The sequence below is a fragment of the Cupressus sempervirens genome, chromosome 6 (assembly GCF_028749045.1).
Source record: "Cupressus sempervirens isolate cs-2001-9-10 chromosome 6, ASM2874904v1, whole genome shotgun sequence".
NCBI lineage: Eukaryota > Viridiplantae > Streptophyta > Pinopsida > Cupressales > Cupressaceae > Cupressus > Cupressus sempervirens.
The window spans coordinates 238,780,562-238,794,044 of record NC_143123.1 but is presented as its reverse complement, the minus strand read 5'-3'; the positions used below and the strand labels follow the sequence as shown (position 1 = coordinate 238,794,044).

At 33.7% G+C, this 13,483-nt stretch overlaps 1 protein-coding gene across 2 annotated transcripts in view; it reads right to left on the bottom strand.

The window, feature by feature from the left end:
• LOC149552134 (large ribosomal subunit protein mL43-like) overlaps nucleotides 1-5,551 on the bottom strand; it is a 120,199-nt gene extending 114,648 nt beyond the window's left edge. Inside the window, exon 1 of one of the 2 annotated variants that reach the window (XM_089787616.1) lies at nucleotides 5,195-5,551. The gene's annotated coding sequence lies outside the window, so the exon portion shown is untranslated. The remainder of the gene's footprint in view (nucleotides 1-5,194) is intronic. The other variant, XM_089787617.1, reaches the window with a different exon arrangement.
• Nucleotides 5,552-13,483: the final 7,932 nt, after the last annotated feature.

Here is a 13,483-nt window from a genome sequence, read left to right as displayed (position 1 = left end):
GTTGTTAGTTTCTAGTTATTTGGAAATATAAATTACAGTTAACTCATATTTCCCCTTCATGTGAAAGAATAGAATAATTGATTTTACTGCATCTCCTTTCATTGGGTTAAGATTGTGATGCTTTTTCCTTATTTAATTGGTTAATTAGATTTCAGACTTTTAGCATGTTACACAAGCTTACGATCGGGTGTAGACTACCGAGAGAATTTTAGGCATCCAGCCGAGTGTAGCTACCTACTGAGAATCATTCACTTATTGTGTTAACTTAAATGTGTTGAAAATATTAAATACTACCTAACTATGTCCAAGGCATCTACACAGTGGAGGTCTCTCTTCACCTACCAAGCTGCCTACATACCTGTATCCATGGGATCAAGACCCTTGAACTGCTCACTTTCAGTATGTAGTTCTGGTTTTCTAGTTCGTTTAATGCAACCATTGTGGAGACCGAACCCTCTCAAGGTACTATCGGTCCCCATCAGTTCATCATCATCATACACCCACTCAAGTGAATGATGCAGCATTTCTCAATATCCCTGATTACATCAACAATACTAGGTTCAAGGTTATAGTGAAAGTATATGAAGAGTTTACCTATGTGCATATGCCCTTTTTCTCTCATTAATTCTATTGTGTCAAGTTGTCTCAAAGTAGCTAAGAGTTTCTTATAAAGTTTCTTCTCCTCTCCATATAAGTTAACCAATTGTTTTCTGCAAGTCAACAAGCTGAAATAACATCTTTGTAAAATAAACCAATATGTGATAACTATTAGAGTTAGATCTCTCTACTGTTGGCTCTCTCTCTTTCATAGATTAACTTATATTTCTAATGGTCACTCCTCTTCTGTGTTTCCATATTCTCTCTTATTCAATATGGAAACTTCCTCTTTCTCTCTTCAGAATGTTTCTATATCTCTCTCTTTGTTCGTTATAAAAGCATTCTTGTGTATGCTTGTATATATAGACCATTTATGATCTTTGTTTAGTAACACATTCATTATTTTAGCATAATAATAACTAGTCAACTAGGGTGTTAGTCAGTAGTTATTCTTAAATGGTATACTTCAACTAAATATGGTACAGTCTTCATTTAGAAACACCTCGTGACTGTGTAACAACTCACATTTGAACAAAATATAAGACAGGACTATCTTATGATCTGTCTACAGAATGATATACATTTGATTTTATTACAGATAATACACAATGTTTATAACCTTTCTAAAGCATAGCATCTGCAACACAGCATGGTAAAAAGCTTCAACCACAGTGATGCATGAATAAAGGTTTGTGATACTGAGACCAATTTATTTTTGAAAATCTAATATCAACAAGGAAAATAGTCTTGTTTTTCTGTAACAACTAAAAAGTCTAATTCCCTATCTCGATAGTAAAATAAATATCATTTCCACATGCCAAATATACCCTGCTCATCAATATAATATTATAATACTGCAGAAAATCAAAAGAGTTCTAATCAAATTTGAAGGTCTATATTCAATGCATCAAAAGGATAAGCTTCAGACAAATAACCAGTAGATCTTATTACATTACATGTTTACCCTTCATAGCATATGATAATAAAACAGAAAACATAACCATTTCTGCTGATAAGATGTGCTGTACAAAATGGTTTTTCTTGTAGTGTTCACATATGTATATTAGTACGTATATACGGGGGTATTCATACATATAGTATTCATGGACAGCTGTATATGTTAATTTTATCTCCCAGCATGTTTAAATCAGACAGTAGGCCCCTAATTGTTAATGTTTTAGCATCAGCAGAAGTAAAATGATGCTTATCTGATCTGTATTTATGTGTTACTGTTGCTTATCATACATACATACATACATACATACATACATACATATATATATATATATATGCTTGGATTAATATATGTCAGCACAGCCTAATTGTCGACTGATGAATAATGCCTATCGGCAGCATGGTACTCATCATATTAATGAAGTAAGGCATTTATATATGAATCGGCACACTATTTGTTAACATAATTGAATGCCTCACTATATCGGGTTTTGTTTTATTGTGTTAATCATGCCACCGAAGAGGCATGACTCTTCCTTCCCATATAAAGGTAAGGCAGATCGCTGTGGAAAGTATCAATACGCGGCATAATATTCCCAGCGATCTGCAGATAGATCAGTATTATATATTTCAATATATCTTCCATTAAATACTAACTTGCAGGAGCATCAGGACAGTCAGCATACAGTTCACATTATCAGTAATTCACAAGAGAAAGGATCTGAACTAATTCAGTCAAAGGTCATCCTTATTTGAAGCCATACTCTGCACTTCTATAATACAAGAGCATCTGTTGTTCTCTCATTTATTGTAATTGTTTTATCTATCAGAAGATCCATAAAACTTAACATGGTATCAGAGCCATTCTGATAAGAAAAATCATTACACAATAAAAATCTAAAATCTCAGATTTTTAGAAGAAAAAGGGGCTAAAACTCTAAATCATTAAAATGGTGAATCATGTGAGACTAGAAGATAGGCTTGAGGGTGCATCTAATTTCTCTTCATGGAAAATTAGAGTAATGATAATATTAAGGGAAATGGAATTAGAAGAATTTATTGAATCAAACATGTCTATGCCTGAAAATGGACCAGAGAAAGTAACATGGAAAAGACATAATAACAAAGCCATGAAGATCATTATAGATTCTGTAAAAGATCATATCCTACCATCCATATCTAATCTCAAGACTACATTTGAAATGTTCTCCACAATGTGAGATACATTTGAAATCAACAATAATAATAGATTATTAACTTTAAAACAGGATCTACTATACATAAAGATGAAAAATGGAGAATCGATCACCTCATATTTTTTAAGAATTTCTGAACTAAAAGATCAACTTGCAACAATGGACAGTTGAGTTGATGACAAAGAAGTTAAGAACTCAACATGATAGCATTGAGAGGTCTTCCACTATCATGGGAAACATTTATTCGAGGATTAAGCTCTCAACCTGAACTTCCAAAATTTGATATATTAAAAAATGAATGCACTCAAGAAGAATCTAGACTAATCTCAAGAGGACTAAGTACAAATCAAGAGGGAGAAATCCAAGCACTTCATGTAAAATCAAATAAGAAGAGAAAATTCAAATACAACAAAAAGGAGTCTAACAAATCTTACAAGCAACGTGATTGGTCAAAAGTTAGATGTTTTCAATGTGACAAAATTGGTCACGCCCACAAATTATGTCCTGAAAAGATAAGAATTCAAACAGCCTTAACAGAAATCAAAGAAGAGGGTAAAGAGAAAGAAGGAAGAGAAAACTATGCTTTTTACTTAGCCCTTTCAAGTGAATTAAACTCTAATAACAATACTTGGATCATCGACAGTAGAGCATCTCGACACATCACCCATTTTAAAGACAAATTTGAAACTTTCTCTGAACAAGCCTCAGAAGAAGTTACCATTGGAGATAACTCTACTCAACCTATTAAAGGAATTGGTTCCTGTTCAATTCAACTAAATTCAGGAATTACACTACAACTCAAGAATGTTTTATATGTGCCCAGAATAAAAAGAAACTTAGTCTCTATTTCTGGTCTTGCTGATCAAGGTTTCAGAATCACATTTGTAGAGGACAAAGTTCTAGCTTGGCCCAAGAATTCTAATATTAAGAAAGCCATTTCTATTGGATTTAGAGATGGAAGTCTTTATAAACTTTGTAATAGTCAAAATACAAAACTAGCTCTGAGTCATGAAACTACAAACTCCACTGAAATTTGGCATAGGAGGCTAGGTCACCTTCACTACCGAGCATTATCATCCATGGGAAAAATTGTAAAAGGTTTTCCTAGCCTAAAAACCGATCACTTAAGTATTTGCAAAGGATGTGCCTTAGGCAAAAACACTAAACAATCATTTCCTAAAAGTGATCACAAATCTAAATGCATCCTTGAACTGATCCACACTGATCTTTGTGGTCCTATGTCTGTACCTTCTCTTAATGGATGCTTCTTCTATATAATTTTTATTGATGATTACTCTAGAAAAACCTGGATCTATTTCTTGAAACAAAAGGAATGTAATAATACACAGCATGTTTAAATCGGACAATAGGCCCCTAATGAGTGATAATAAAGTCTTTTACATTAAAATAGTGCAAAACTACCTTACATAACTAGCTGGTATCAACATTGGGCTACTAATTCAACCTTAAGTCGTAGGTCAAACTCAAACCTTGGCTATCTTAGTTTTAAAAAAGCTCAGATCCTTCAAAGATCAATAACGAAGAGGCAGCAAGTTTATAGTTTGTACAGCTACCTTTTATTTGATACATGGGAACTATTCGGCTTTGTAGTTTGCTACAACCTGGTTAAATACATTTCAAGATTTAACATTAACCTTTCTAAACATGACAGATATTGTTTATATTTTCAGACTAGCAACTGACTGTAATGGTTTATAATTTATATCTCTAAAATCTGTGGGAAAGCATCAACTTTGGTAACAAAAGGATATAGTTCTGGATTGGTTTCAAAAAAAATCATTTCTTGCTCGACTGAATTCTGTTGCACTAATACTACAACCCCATATTCCCAAAGGCATCCTGTCCAATACAGAGGACAAGCTGAGAAAGAAAAACAATTTCCTAAGAATATACTTGTCATGACCAAATTCAAGCATTCATAATTGCATAAGGCATATTGTCAAACAGTTGACATTCTTTCTTCACAGTTTCTACACAACAAAAAGAACGTAATAAGAACACTGTAGCTTGTTGTTCCCAATACTAGAGATTGCTCATGGAAATGTTTAAGCTTTAATCCTCAGGAACCTCTTGACATAAAAGAATATATTCAAAAGTATTTTTCTTGAGCCACGTCATTTTTCACGATTAATAGATACTGTGAAGAAAATGCAACCTTCTAGAACTCTCTATATATTATATCACAAATTCTTATGTCTCTTTTAAATCTATAATATAATTTCAGAACTGTACCAGATGAAATAGAGAAGTTTCCTTTTGGACTATCCTAAGGAGAATTTATCGTTTCCTAAAGCTCGTTGCTGGGTTGAACTAAATGGTAGCACAACTCAAAGCAAATTAGAAGAATACAAACCCCAAAACTCTACTTAGTCTCAGTCACTTATGAGCAAATTACATAATGCATTTCTAAGCAGGAAAAAGCATACCTGATATAAGTATGTAGATGGTTATTCTGAACCTTAGCAGAAGATACTCATTTCCAAAATATCCATCCGCTGCCCTATTCTTTTCTCCTGTAGCTTAGTATTCCATATTTCTCAACAAGAAGTCCAAGCAAAAGAGGGAGTGTTGTGTTCCAGCCAGCTTATTCCCCAATCATGGTTCGAATCCTATATATCGCTTTTCAAATCACTGTTGTGAAAGAATAATGCGCTTCTAGCATATGTTTTTGCGTCGCTGCTACAGATTTCCTTCTGGTTTAAGCTTTTCTGGATCAACACCGCGACTTTTGCCTGTAGCTCGATGATGCTACAAGAATGATTTGCATTATTATTATTATTAATATTATTATTACTGGCGATCGTAGCTAAGGATGCAATAAAAACGCCGAAGAATATTATATTTATTTTAAATTATTAGTATTTAATAATACACTATGTTATTTTTTAGAATATATATTTTGTGGTATATAATGTAGAGGACAATAATAAGATTGTGAATGTGATTTGAAAATTTTCAAACTTTTTATCTTCATTATTTTCTAATTTGAAACTTTGTTTAATTGAAAAGAAGCTTTGAGTGAGCAAATGACGATCATAGTAAAAGACATAAATATAACTAAATATTATTTTTTCGGAAAGACTGTTTACAAATTGATGTAGCTAGTTGGAGTGATATAAAAAATAAATAACTCAATAAAATGTTGGTGCGTAAGCTCTATCTATGTGAAGCACTGAAGAGGATTTCAAGATTAATTAGCATTACAGACCCATGTGAATTTGTTTTTTTGGCTATAATCTGTGGCATTCTACAATTCAGCAAATAACAAATCTAAAAAAGGAAAATGACATTTAGAGAATGTTGGAAAACATAAAAGCTTTAAAAAAAAACTAGCAGGCAGACAAATCATACCAAAAACCAATATGTTTTATTTAAAAAAGGATACATAGATCATAAATGTAATGACAAGGCATATGAGATTGGAAATACAATACATAGAAAAAGACTGTTTTATTAAAAGGAAAGCAAATAATTACAAAATTTAAATATCATTTTTTTTGGTATCAATGTACTTGAAATAGCCTTCATTGAAGAATCTATAACAAATCTGTCAATGAATAACCTCCAGATCCTAGCCTATGATACAATATTTTTAGAAAAAAAAACTTTCAGTGATTTAGAGAAATTTATTGTTTTCCAAGCAAGGTATTTTTGATGTAAACCACTTAATGAAGTGGCTCTTTGATCAAATCCAAAGAAAAATCTACTATGAGCATATGCAACTCAACAGAATCCTGTAAAAGGACAAAAGGCTATCAAATTCCTACCCAGAAAAGATGAATATCAAATGAAAAATGGTGATAGAAATTGTAAACAATGATTACCATGTTTTCTAATAGGTCAGAGATGAATTATTTCAAATAAAACTTTAAAATCAAAAGATCCTGCTACTATTTAAATTTTGGAATGATTTTTAAACAGAGTAACATTGTACAGAACCAGTTGGTATCGATTTGCAACACAATGCTAACACAATTCATCATAAAACAAAGAAATGGAAAATATAAAATTTATAGCTGCCTAAATTTTTTGGAGCAGTTTTGGCCTGCTTCTTGTTAAAATTTCTATGTAGGTGTAGATGGCTTACATTACCAAATTCACCTAACAAGAATCCTGATCATTTAATTTTTCCAAAGAATTTTCTAGAAAATGAACAGGCTAAAAAGTGAGAACAACATACCTCAGTTTGTCTATGAGGGTGTGTAACATTCAATGTTTGAGTGATGATGTAACAAGCCAAGATAAAGTTGGGAGGTCGTCGAAAGAAAAGTTGTTTCAAAAAAAGAATCCAATTGTCATATTCAATGTGAAAGATAAAGTTGTCATCACTAGAAATAAAAAATGGAAACTTATTGATCATTCAACACTATAAGATTATGGATATTAGAAACTTGTATGACAATCTAAAAGCAATAGAAGCAACAAAAATGAAAGGGATATCTGTCACGCTCATGTACAACGGAGACTTGAAATCATAAAACCATACTCATAATTTCCAAAACGAATTGTGAGGACAAAATGCTGAGTTTTCAACTTCTTTATTGTTTGAATTACAAGCTTTGTAATCCATTTTGTTCATTAGTTCTTTTTTTTGGAAGTTCACACCATTAACCATTAGTAGGTGGAAATGTTATCTTTTGTATTTGACACGAATTGAATTCTTCTAGGGTTTGGCAAGTAGATTAACCACAACAGGAAAAAAAATATTGAAATGTTTATACTCCTTCAAGATTTTATTTCAAATGAGAAAAATTACCTGTGGAGAGTAAGTCTAGTGGCTAATCCACCTATGCTTCCCCCTGCAATCAAAATCTTGCTCTCGCTCTATACACCTGCCATGCTAGCAATTATGATCTCTAAATATACACAACCAACCCTTTATTTGTGATTTGGGAGTTCCTATCATCTAAATTTCTTACTATAACTGGATCCAACTCTATTTTGTCCTTGCTTTGAGAAGGAAAATGAGATTTACTTATATAATTGAGGCTTGTCGAACTCAAATACAAAGACACATTGTTAATTTGGTCTGGCCCAAAGCAAATCAACAAACTCATAGCAAACAACATGGATAATTTGAGTTGGTCCAACTCAAAGAGAAGGGCAACATTGGTAATTTAACCTAGTCAACTTAAATGGAAAGATTGTTAGAATACAACATTTAACAACTCAAATTGAATGATTGTAAGTTGTTGGTATAATAATTTAACATGGCCCAAATCAAATAGAAATGTTTGGTTTGATAATTTAATTTGGTACTAGAGAGTTTGTTGGTGGACAAAATTTATAGATGAACCTGGTCGAACTCAAATAGAAAGACTTTGAGTAGAGGGCATTAATAATTTAACATGATCCAATTCAAATAGAACAGTTGTCATGACCAACTTATATCATTCAAAGATTCTCAATTTGAATGATCAAATTTAACTTTTATCATGTTTTGGAGACCTCTGAAAGGAAACTTAATAGCCTTTATTCAATATAACTATGAGTTACCTAAGCTAAATTTTATGTCTAATATCGAAGTAGCAATCAATAAATGTTTTCTTCTATGTAACATAGAAAGGCGTGTTAGATTGCATACATGCTCACTTAGACAATCATCTATACGTACTCATTTTATGCTAGAAGTAATTTTTTGTTGGGGGTCATATCAAATTTATGCCAACATATTTGCAGCATGTATCCACTAATACTGATTACTATTATAGGGAGTCATTGCTTTGCCATAAAATATACTAATCATGAACCCAACAATCTAGGAGCCACTCCAAAAGGAAATTGAGGTGTCTTGTTTGCATGTTCTTACATCAAATATAGATAGTTCTAGAAAAGAGAAAAATAGCTTCATCAAATATTATTGACAATCAGGAATACCTTGTGACTTTAAAGTACCAAGATATAAATGGTGCAGAAGCTGTTATCAATTTTCAAAAACAAAAAAATGTATTGATGAGCATTACGCTAAAAGCATTGTCTAAGTTTTGCTACATTGCAAATTGTAGGGTTGCAACTACAAATAGAAGCCTTAATTTCAATAAATCAATTACTTGGAAGATAGATTATTGAACTGAACACACACAAGATCTCATAATGGAAGGAGATGGAGAGGGACAACATACAACAACTAGAAGCCAACAAGAGGGATCTTGAAAGACCCAAAAGAGAAAGCAAGCTCTGCCAAAATAAGCCCTAAAACACACTAGAGTACTCCCAAGATTAATTCACAAAGGGATTCAAAAATAGAAGCACAAGCTCAAACATTCTAGTCCTTAACTCCCTGCAATGAGGTATCAAGGCAGGAGACACTTTTCAACAAAGCACCAACCACTCAACCAACACAAGCCTCAATATCCTCTTAAATAATTGAAGAGGCGGGAGCACCCTCTCCAACATAGGTCAAACCATAAGAACCCGAAAGAGACCAAGAAACGGAGAGGGCTAAAACCACCAAATAAGCAACTGCACACTCATTAGTTAGGTCAAAAGTTGAGGAACATTGAAAAAATTTCCAACACAAAATGCCCTCCTCATAGAAAAACCACGAACTAAGCCAATGTGCCAGAACATAGCACTTGGCAACCTCTACCAAACCTCAAATCAGGGAAAGAGCCTCTTGCCAAAACTATCCTAGCAAGATGGAGAATTTCAATTCCATGCACAAACAACACAAACCCCCAAAGCCACCATGCTTCATATGCACAAACAACACAAAGCCCTAAAGCCACCACGCTTCATATATATCTCCTATTGTACCCTCAACCTAGATGAATTTGTCACCTAAACGAAAAGAAGCCATCCTCCCATTCACATTCCAAAAACCTAACAAAAACAACATATCCACATTAATTGAAAAAACACAACAAAATAATTTGTAGAAATTGTTGCAACCCAAAAATAAGTTAGAAGATTCAATAAAAGAGAGCAAACTAGAAACATAAAAGCGCAAAGAGATAAAAATTTCAAATAAATCAACTAATTTAATTCTTCATTAGCAGAACCATTCAAGGAAAAAAGCATTGAATTCATCACCTAATAAAATCTATCCAAACAAAGAGAAGGCAAAGAAAATCTAGAAGTAGAAAATTTGAAGGGTGCAGCCGAAAATTTGGGTAAGTTCATAAACCTATCCTATTTGTAGAAAAATGTGGGATGGTAGTAGCTCATATCGCAGTCATGAAGGCACAACTTGAATAGAAATTATTATCATGCGCCCATAATAGCGAAACCGTAAAGTAGTCGATAAGTAGGGCATAGGCTGCGGTGCAACATATTTGCACCAGGCCATTAGCCATTTACATGCCCATCTCATGTATGATATGATGTAGTACCTGACACAAATACGATTAAGTAAGCATGTGCATAGACTTCATATTACGGTCAGTAATATATACATAGACGTCAGACTTTTCAAAATTTTACTTTTGGTCATCTATTTTATTTTATATTAGTGTTTTTTTTTTTAGCGACATTTATTTCATTTGAATATTTTGGTAAGAGATTATTTGTTTAGTTTTATATTATTTTTAATTGTTAGTTTAATTTTTTAATTAAATTTATGATTATTAAATGTATTTTTCTAAACAAATTTTAAATTATGTATTGAATAAATAAAATGTATTTTTATTTTTATGTATAATTTGCTAAATCTATTATTAGAAAATATTTAGTTTTAATCTTGACATAGATATTTTTAAATTTATTTTTACTAAATTGATATTATTTAATATATTTAGTTGAATGAGGATCAAGCTCTACTCTTTTTCGCTCTAATTTTTTCGCTATTTGTGCTCTCCATTTCTAGCATTGGAGGTAGGTTTATGGTCTTTCTCACTACCGGCAAGGTGGCGAAGGATACGTTTGAGGTTGACAATGGTGGACACTTGGTTGTCCCCACATATTTGACCTTCGAAGGTGGTTACTCTTCACCCAACGCACCATTTATTTCTAACCCTCTTATAGGCGATGCATTTACTTCCAAACAGCTCCCTGTACCTCCACCTTCGACTAATGCTTTTGCCAACATTAACGGAGATCCACATCTGACCGCTAGCAATTCATTCAAAACTAAATCTTTCTTAGAGGCAATTTCCAACTCAACAGGTGGTATTCATGAACAAGCTAGGTTTGTTGTTGTTGGCCCTGACAACTTCAATGAGGTCGCCAAGGATGGTAAGAGCCCTTTGGCTTCCTCGGCTCATTTTTCTTTAATTCCCACTTCTGAGATGGTTTTCGAAATTATTAAAGAGAAAGATAGGCTTAAAAACACTACTATATTTTCTGCTATCGTTGAAATTTAAAAATGTCCTCCATGCAAGTTTTTGGATGATTGGTTTCATAATTTCTAGAATGTCAAACTAGGGTTTCACATAACATTTTGCAGACAAATTCAAAAGAGGCTATTTGTTATATATTTCGCTAACCATGAAGCCCAACAAGAGGTTCTAAAAAAATACTAGTGGACGGTTGGGTTGACATCTTTTTGAGCATTGGCTTGGACCCCTGAAGCCTTCCATGAGGAAGTTTTGGCCCTCTCAACTCCCAGATGGATTCTTGTGAAAAACTTACCGCCCTTTCTTTGGCATTTTTTGCCACAGTTGTTGGAAAATTTGGGCAAAATTATCAGGATGAATGAAACTAGTAGATTAGTCCCTCATATGGATGTGAGGGTTCTTATATCGCTCCTCCCTGGCAAAGAAATTCCTTCTGAAATTAATATTAATGTGCTTAATGAATATTTTGTTTGCCCTATTGAAATTTTTGGGGGCTTGAATGCTTGTTTTCTATGTAGGAAAGAGGGTCATTGGCGAAGAGATTGTCCCATCATTAATAAACCTACTGCTAAGTCTTCCAATAGCAATAATCCCCTTCCTAAGTCTCCTTTGCCGGTTAACCCCCTAGTTGCTTCTGATGGTCAACCTGCTATGAAGATGCGTAATTCCTCATATTTTAACCAAGATGTCTCTGCTCTTAACTTGAATTTATCTCCCCCTCTAGAGCCTATGTTGAGGCCTGTTTTAGATGATGGATTTACTCTAGTTAGAAACAGGAAAAAGAGGAAAGGGACTACTTCGGGTAACCCTACGTCCAAATATGTTAATCCAGATTCTCATCCCATAGTGAATCGCCCACTAAGTGTTGAGTCGATTGACCATCCTGCTTCTTCCATTGAAACTATCAAGCCTGCCTTGAATCTGCCAAAGGTTCCACCAAAGGTGTTTAAGGAAATTGAGGATGATTATGTTTTTGAAATCATCCCTTTTTCTAGGTCAATTCACAATTATTTTAATATGGATATGGAGCCATCCATCCTTGATGACCCTCCTAAATTAGACACCATTTCCACCAATAGGCGTGGGAGGCCACGAAGATCCAAAAACAATTTTGCTAATAAAAAAGCTGGGGATATTTCTAGTACTCCCAGCATGACTATTGAAGATGCATGCCAAAACCCTTGCAATATGTCTCAATGAATTGCTTATCCTAGAATGTTAGGGGGCTTGAGTCTCTGGATAGAAAATATGTTGTCAAGCGTGTTTTAAATTCTTTAAATTTTGTTGATTTATTTATGATGCAAGAGATTAAAGCTATTGGTTTCATGCTCGATATCAGCCTTAATTTTATTTGGAAAGATGCCATTAAGTTTTACTCTAACCATATTAGGGGTAAAGGTGGAATTGTTGTCCTTATCAATCCCAAGTGGGGGAAGCTCATAATTGACAATGGTGTTTCCCCATGTCAAAGGGTTGTCTAGTTTACTATGAATATTAATAATAAACAAATAGGTTTTTTCTCTATTTACACTCCTAATGATACTAAGGATAGAATCTCCCTCTAGAATTCGTTGTCCACTCTCCTTGATATCCCTTGGTTTTTTGGAGGAGACTTCAATATGGTTGAGTCCCAAAAGGAAAAAATTGGTGGCAACCTGTTCAGATGGAAAGATTATGAGAATTTGCATTGGTCTAATTTTATTAACTCAAAAAAATTGTGTGACCCTCTTGCTAACAATAAAGAATCACATCCTGGAATTTGGCACACTTGGTGCAATTTCTAGCAAGGTCAATCCAAGATCTATTCCAGATTAGACCGCTTTTATGGCAATAAAGACTTCTTTTCTTTTCTTCCTGATAGTAGTGGTAACATTGTTTTGGTTTTTGCCACCACCCTGTCTGATCACCATCCTATTTTTACCCAAATTAGCGTTAATGTTGATCTTGTTCATCCAAAACCCACCTGTTCCAAATTCTTGTTGAATACTAAGCTGTTGCACGATGAGGATGTTCTATGTGCCTTGCATCTTATCAGGAACATCAACTTCTTTAACATGAAGGACTCTTTCGTGATTGAAAAGTGGAAGACAAATCTCCCAGCTTGGAAAACTTTCCTGCAAACCATAGGCCAAAAGTGTGCCAAGGACTATAGATTCACTGAAAAGTTGCTCTGCTCTAACCTTCAAACTGTTGAGTTTAATGTTCAGGCTGACCCTTCTAATGCGGATCTTTTGAACCAAGCTATTGTTGCTAAAGATGCCCTTAGAAAGCATCAACATACTAAAATTCATGGAGCTAGAATCCATTCTAGGATTAATTAGCTCCAGCATGGTGATCAAGGGTCAAAAAATTTCTTTAATTTTCTTAAGCAGAAACAGATTAAAGAGTCTATTGACAAGCTTGTTATTAATAATCAGGAAGTCTCTAATCCTGATTGTATGT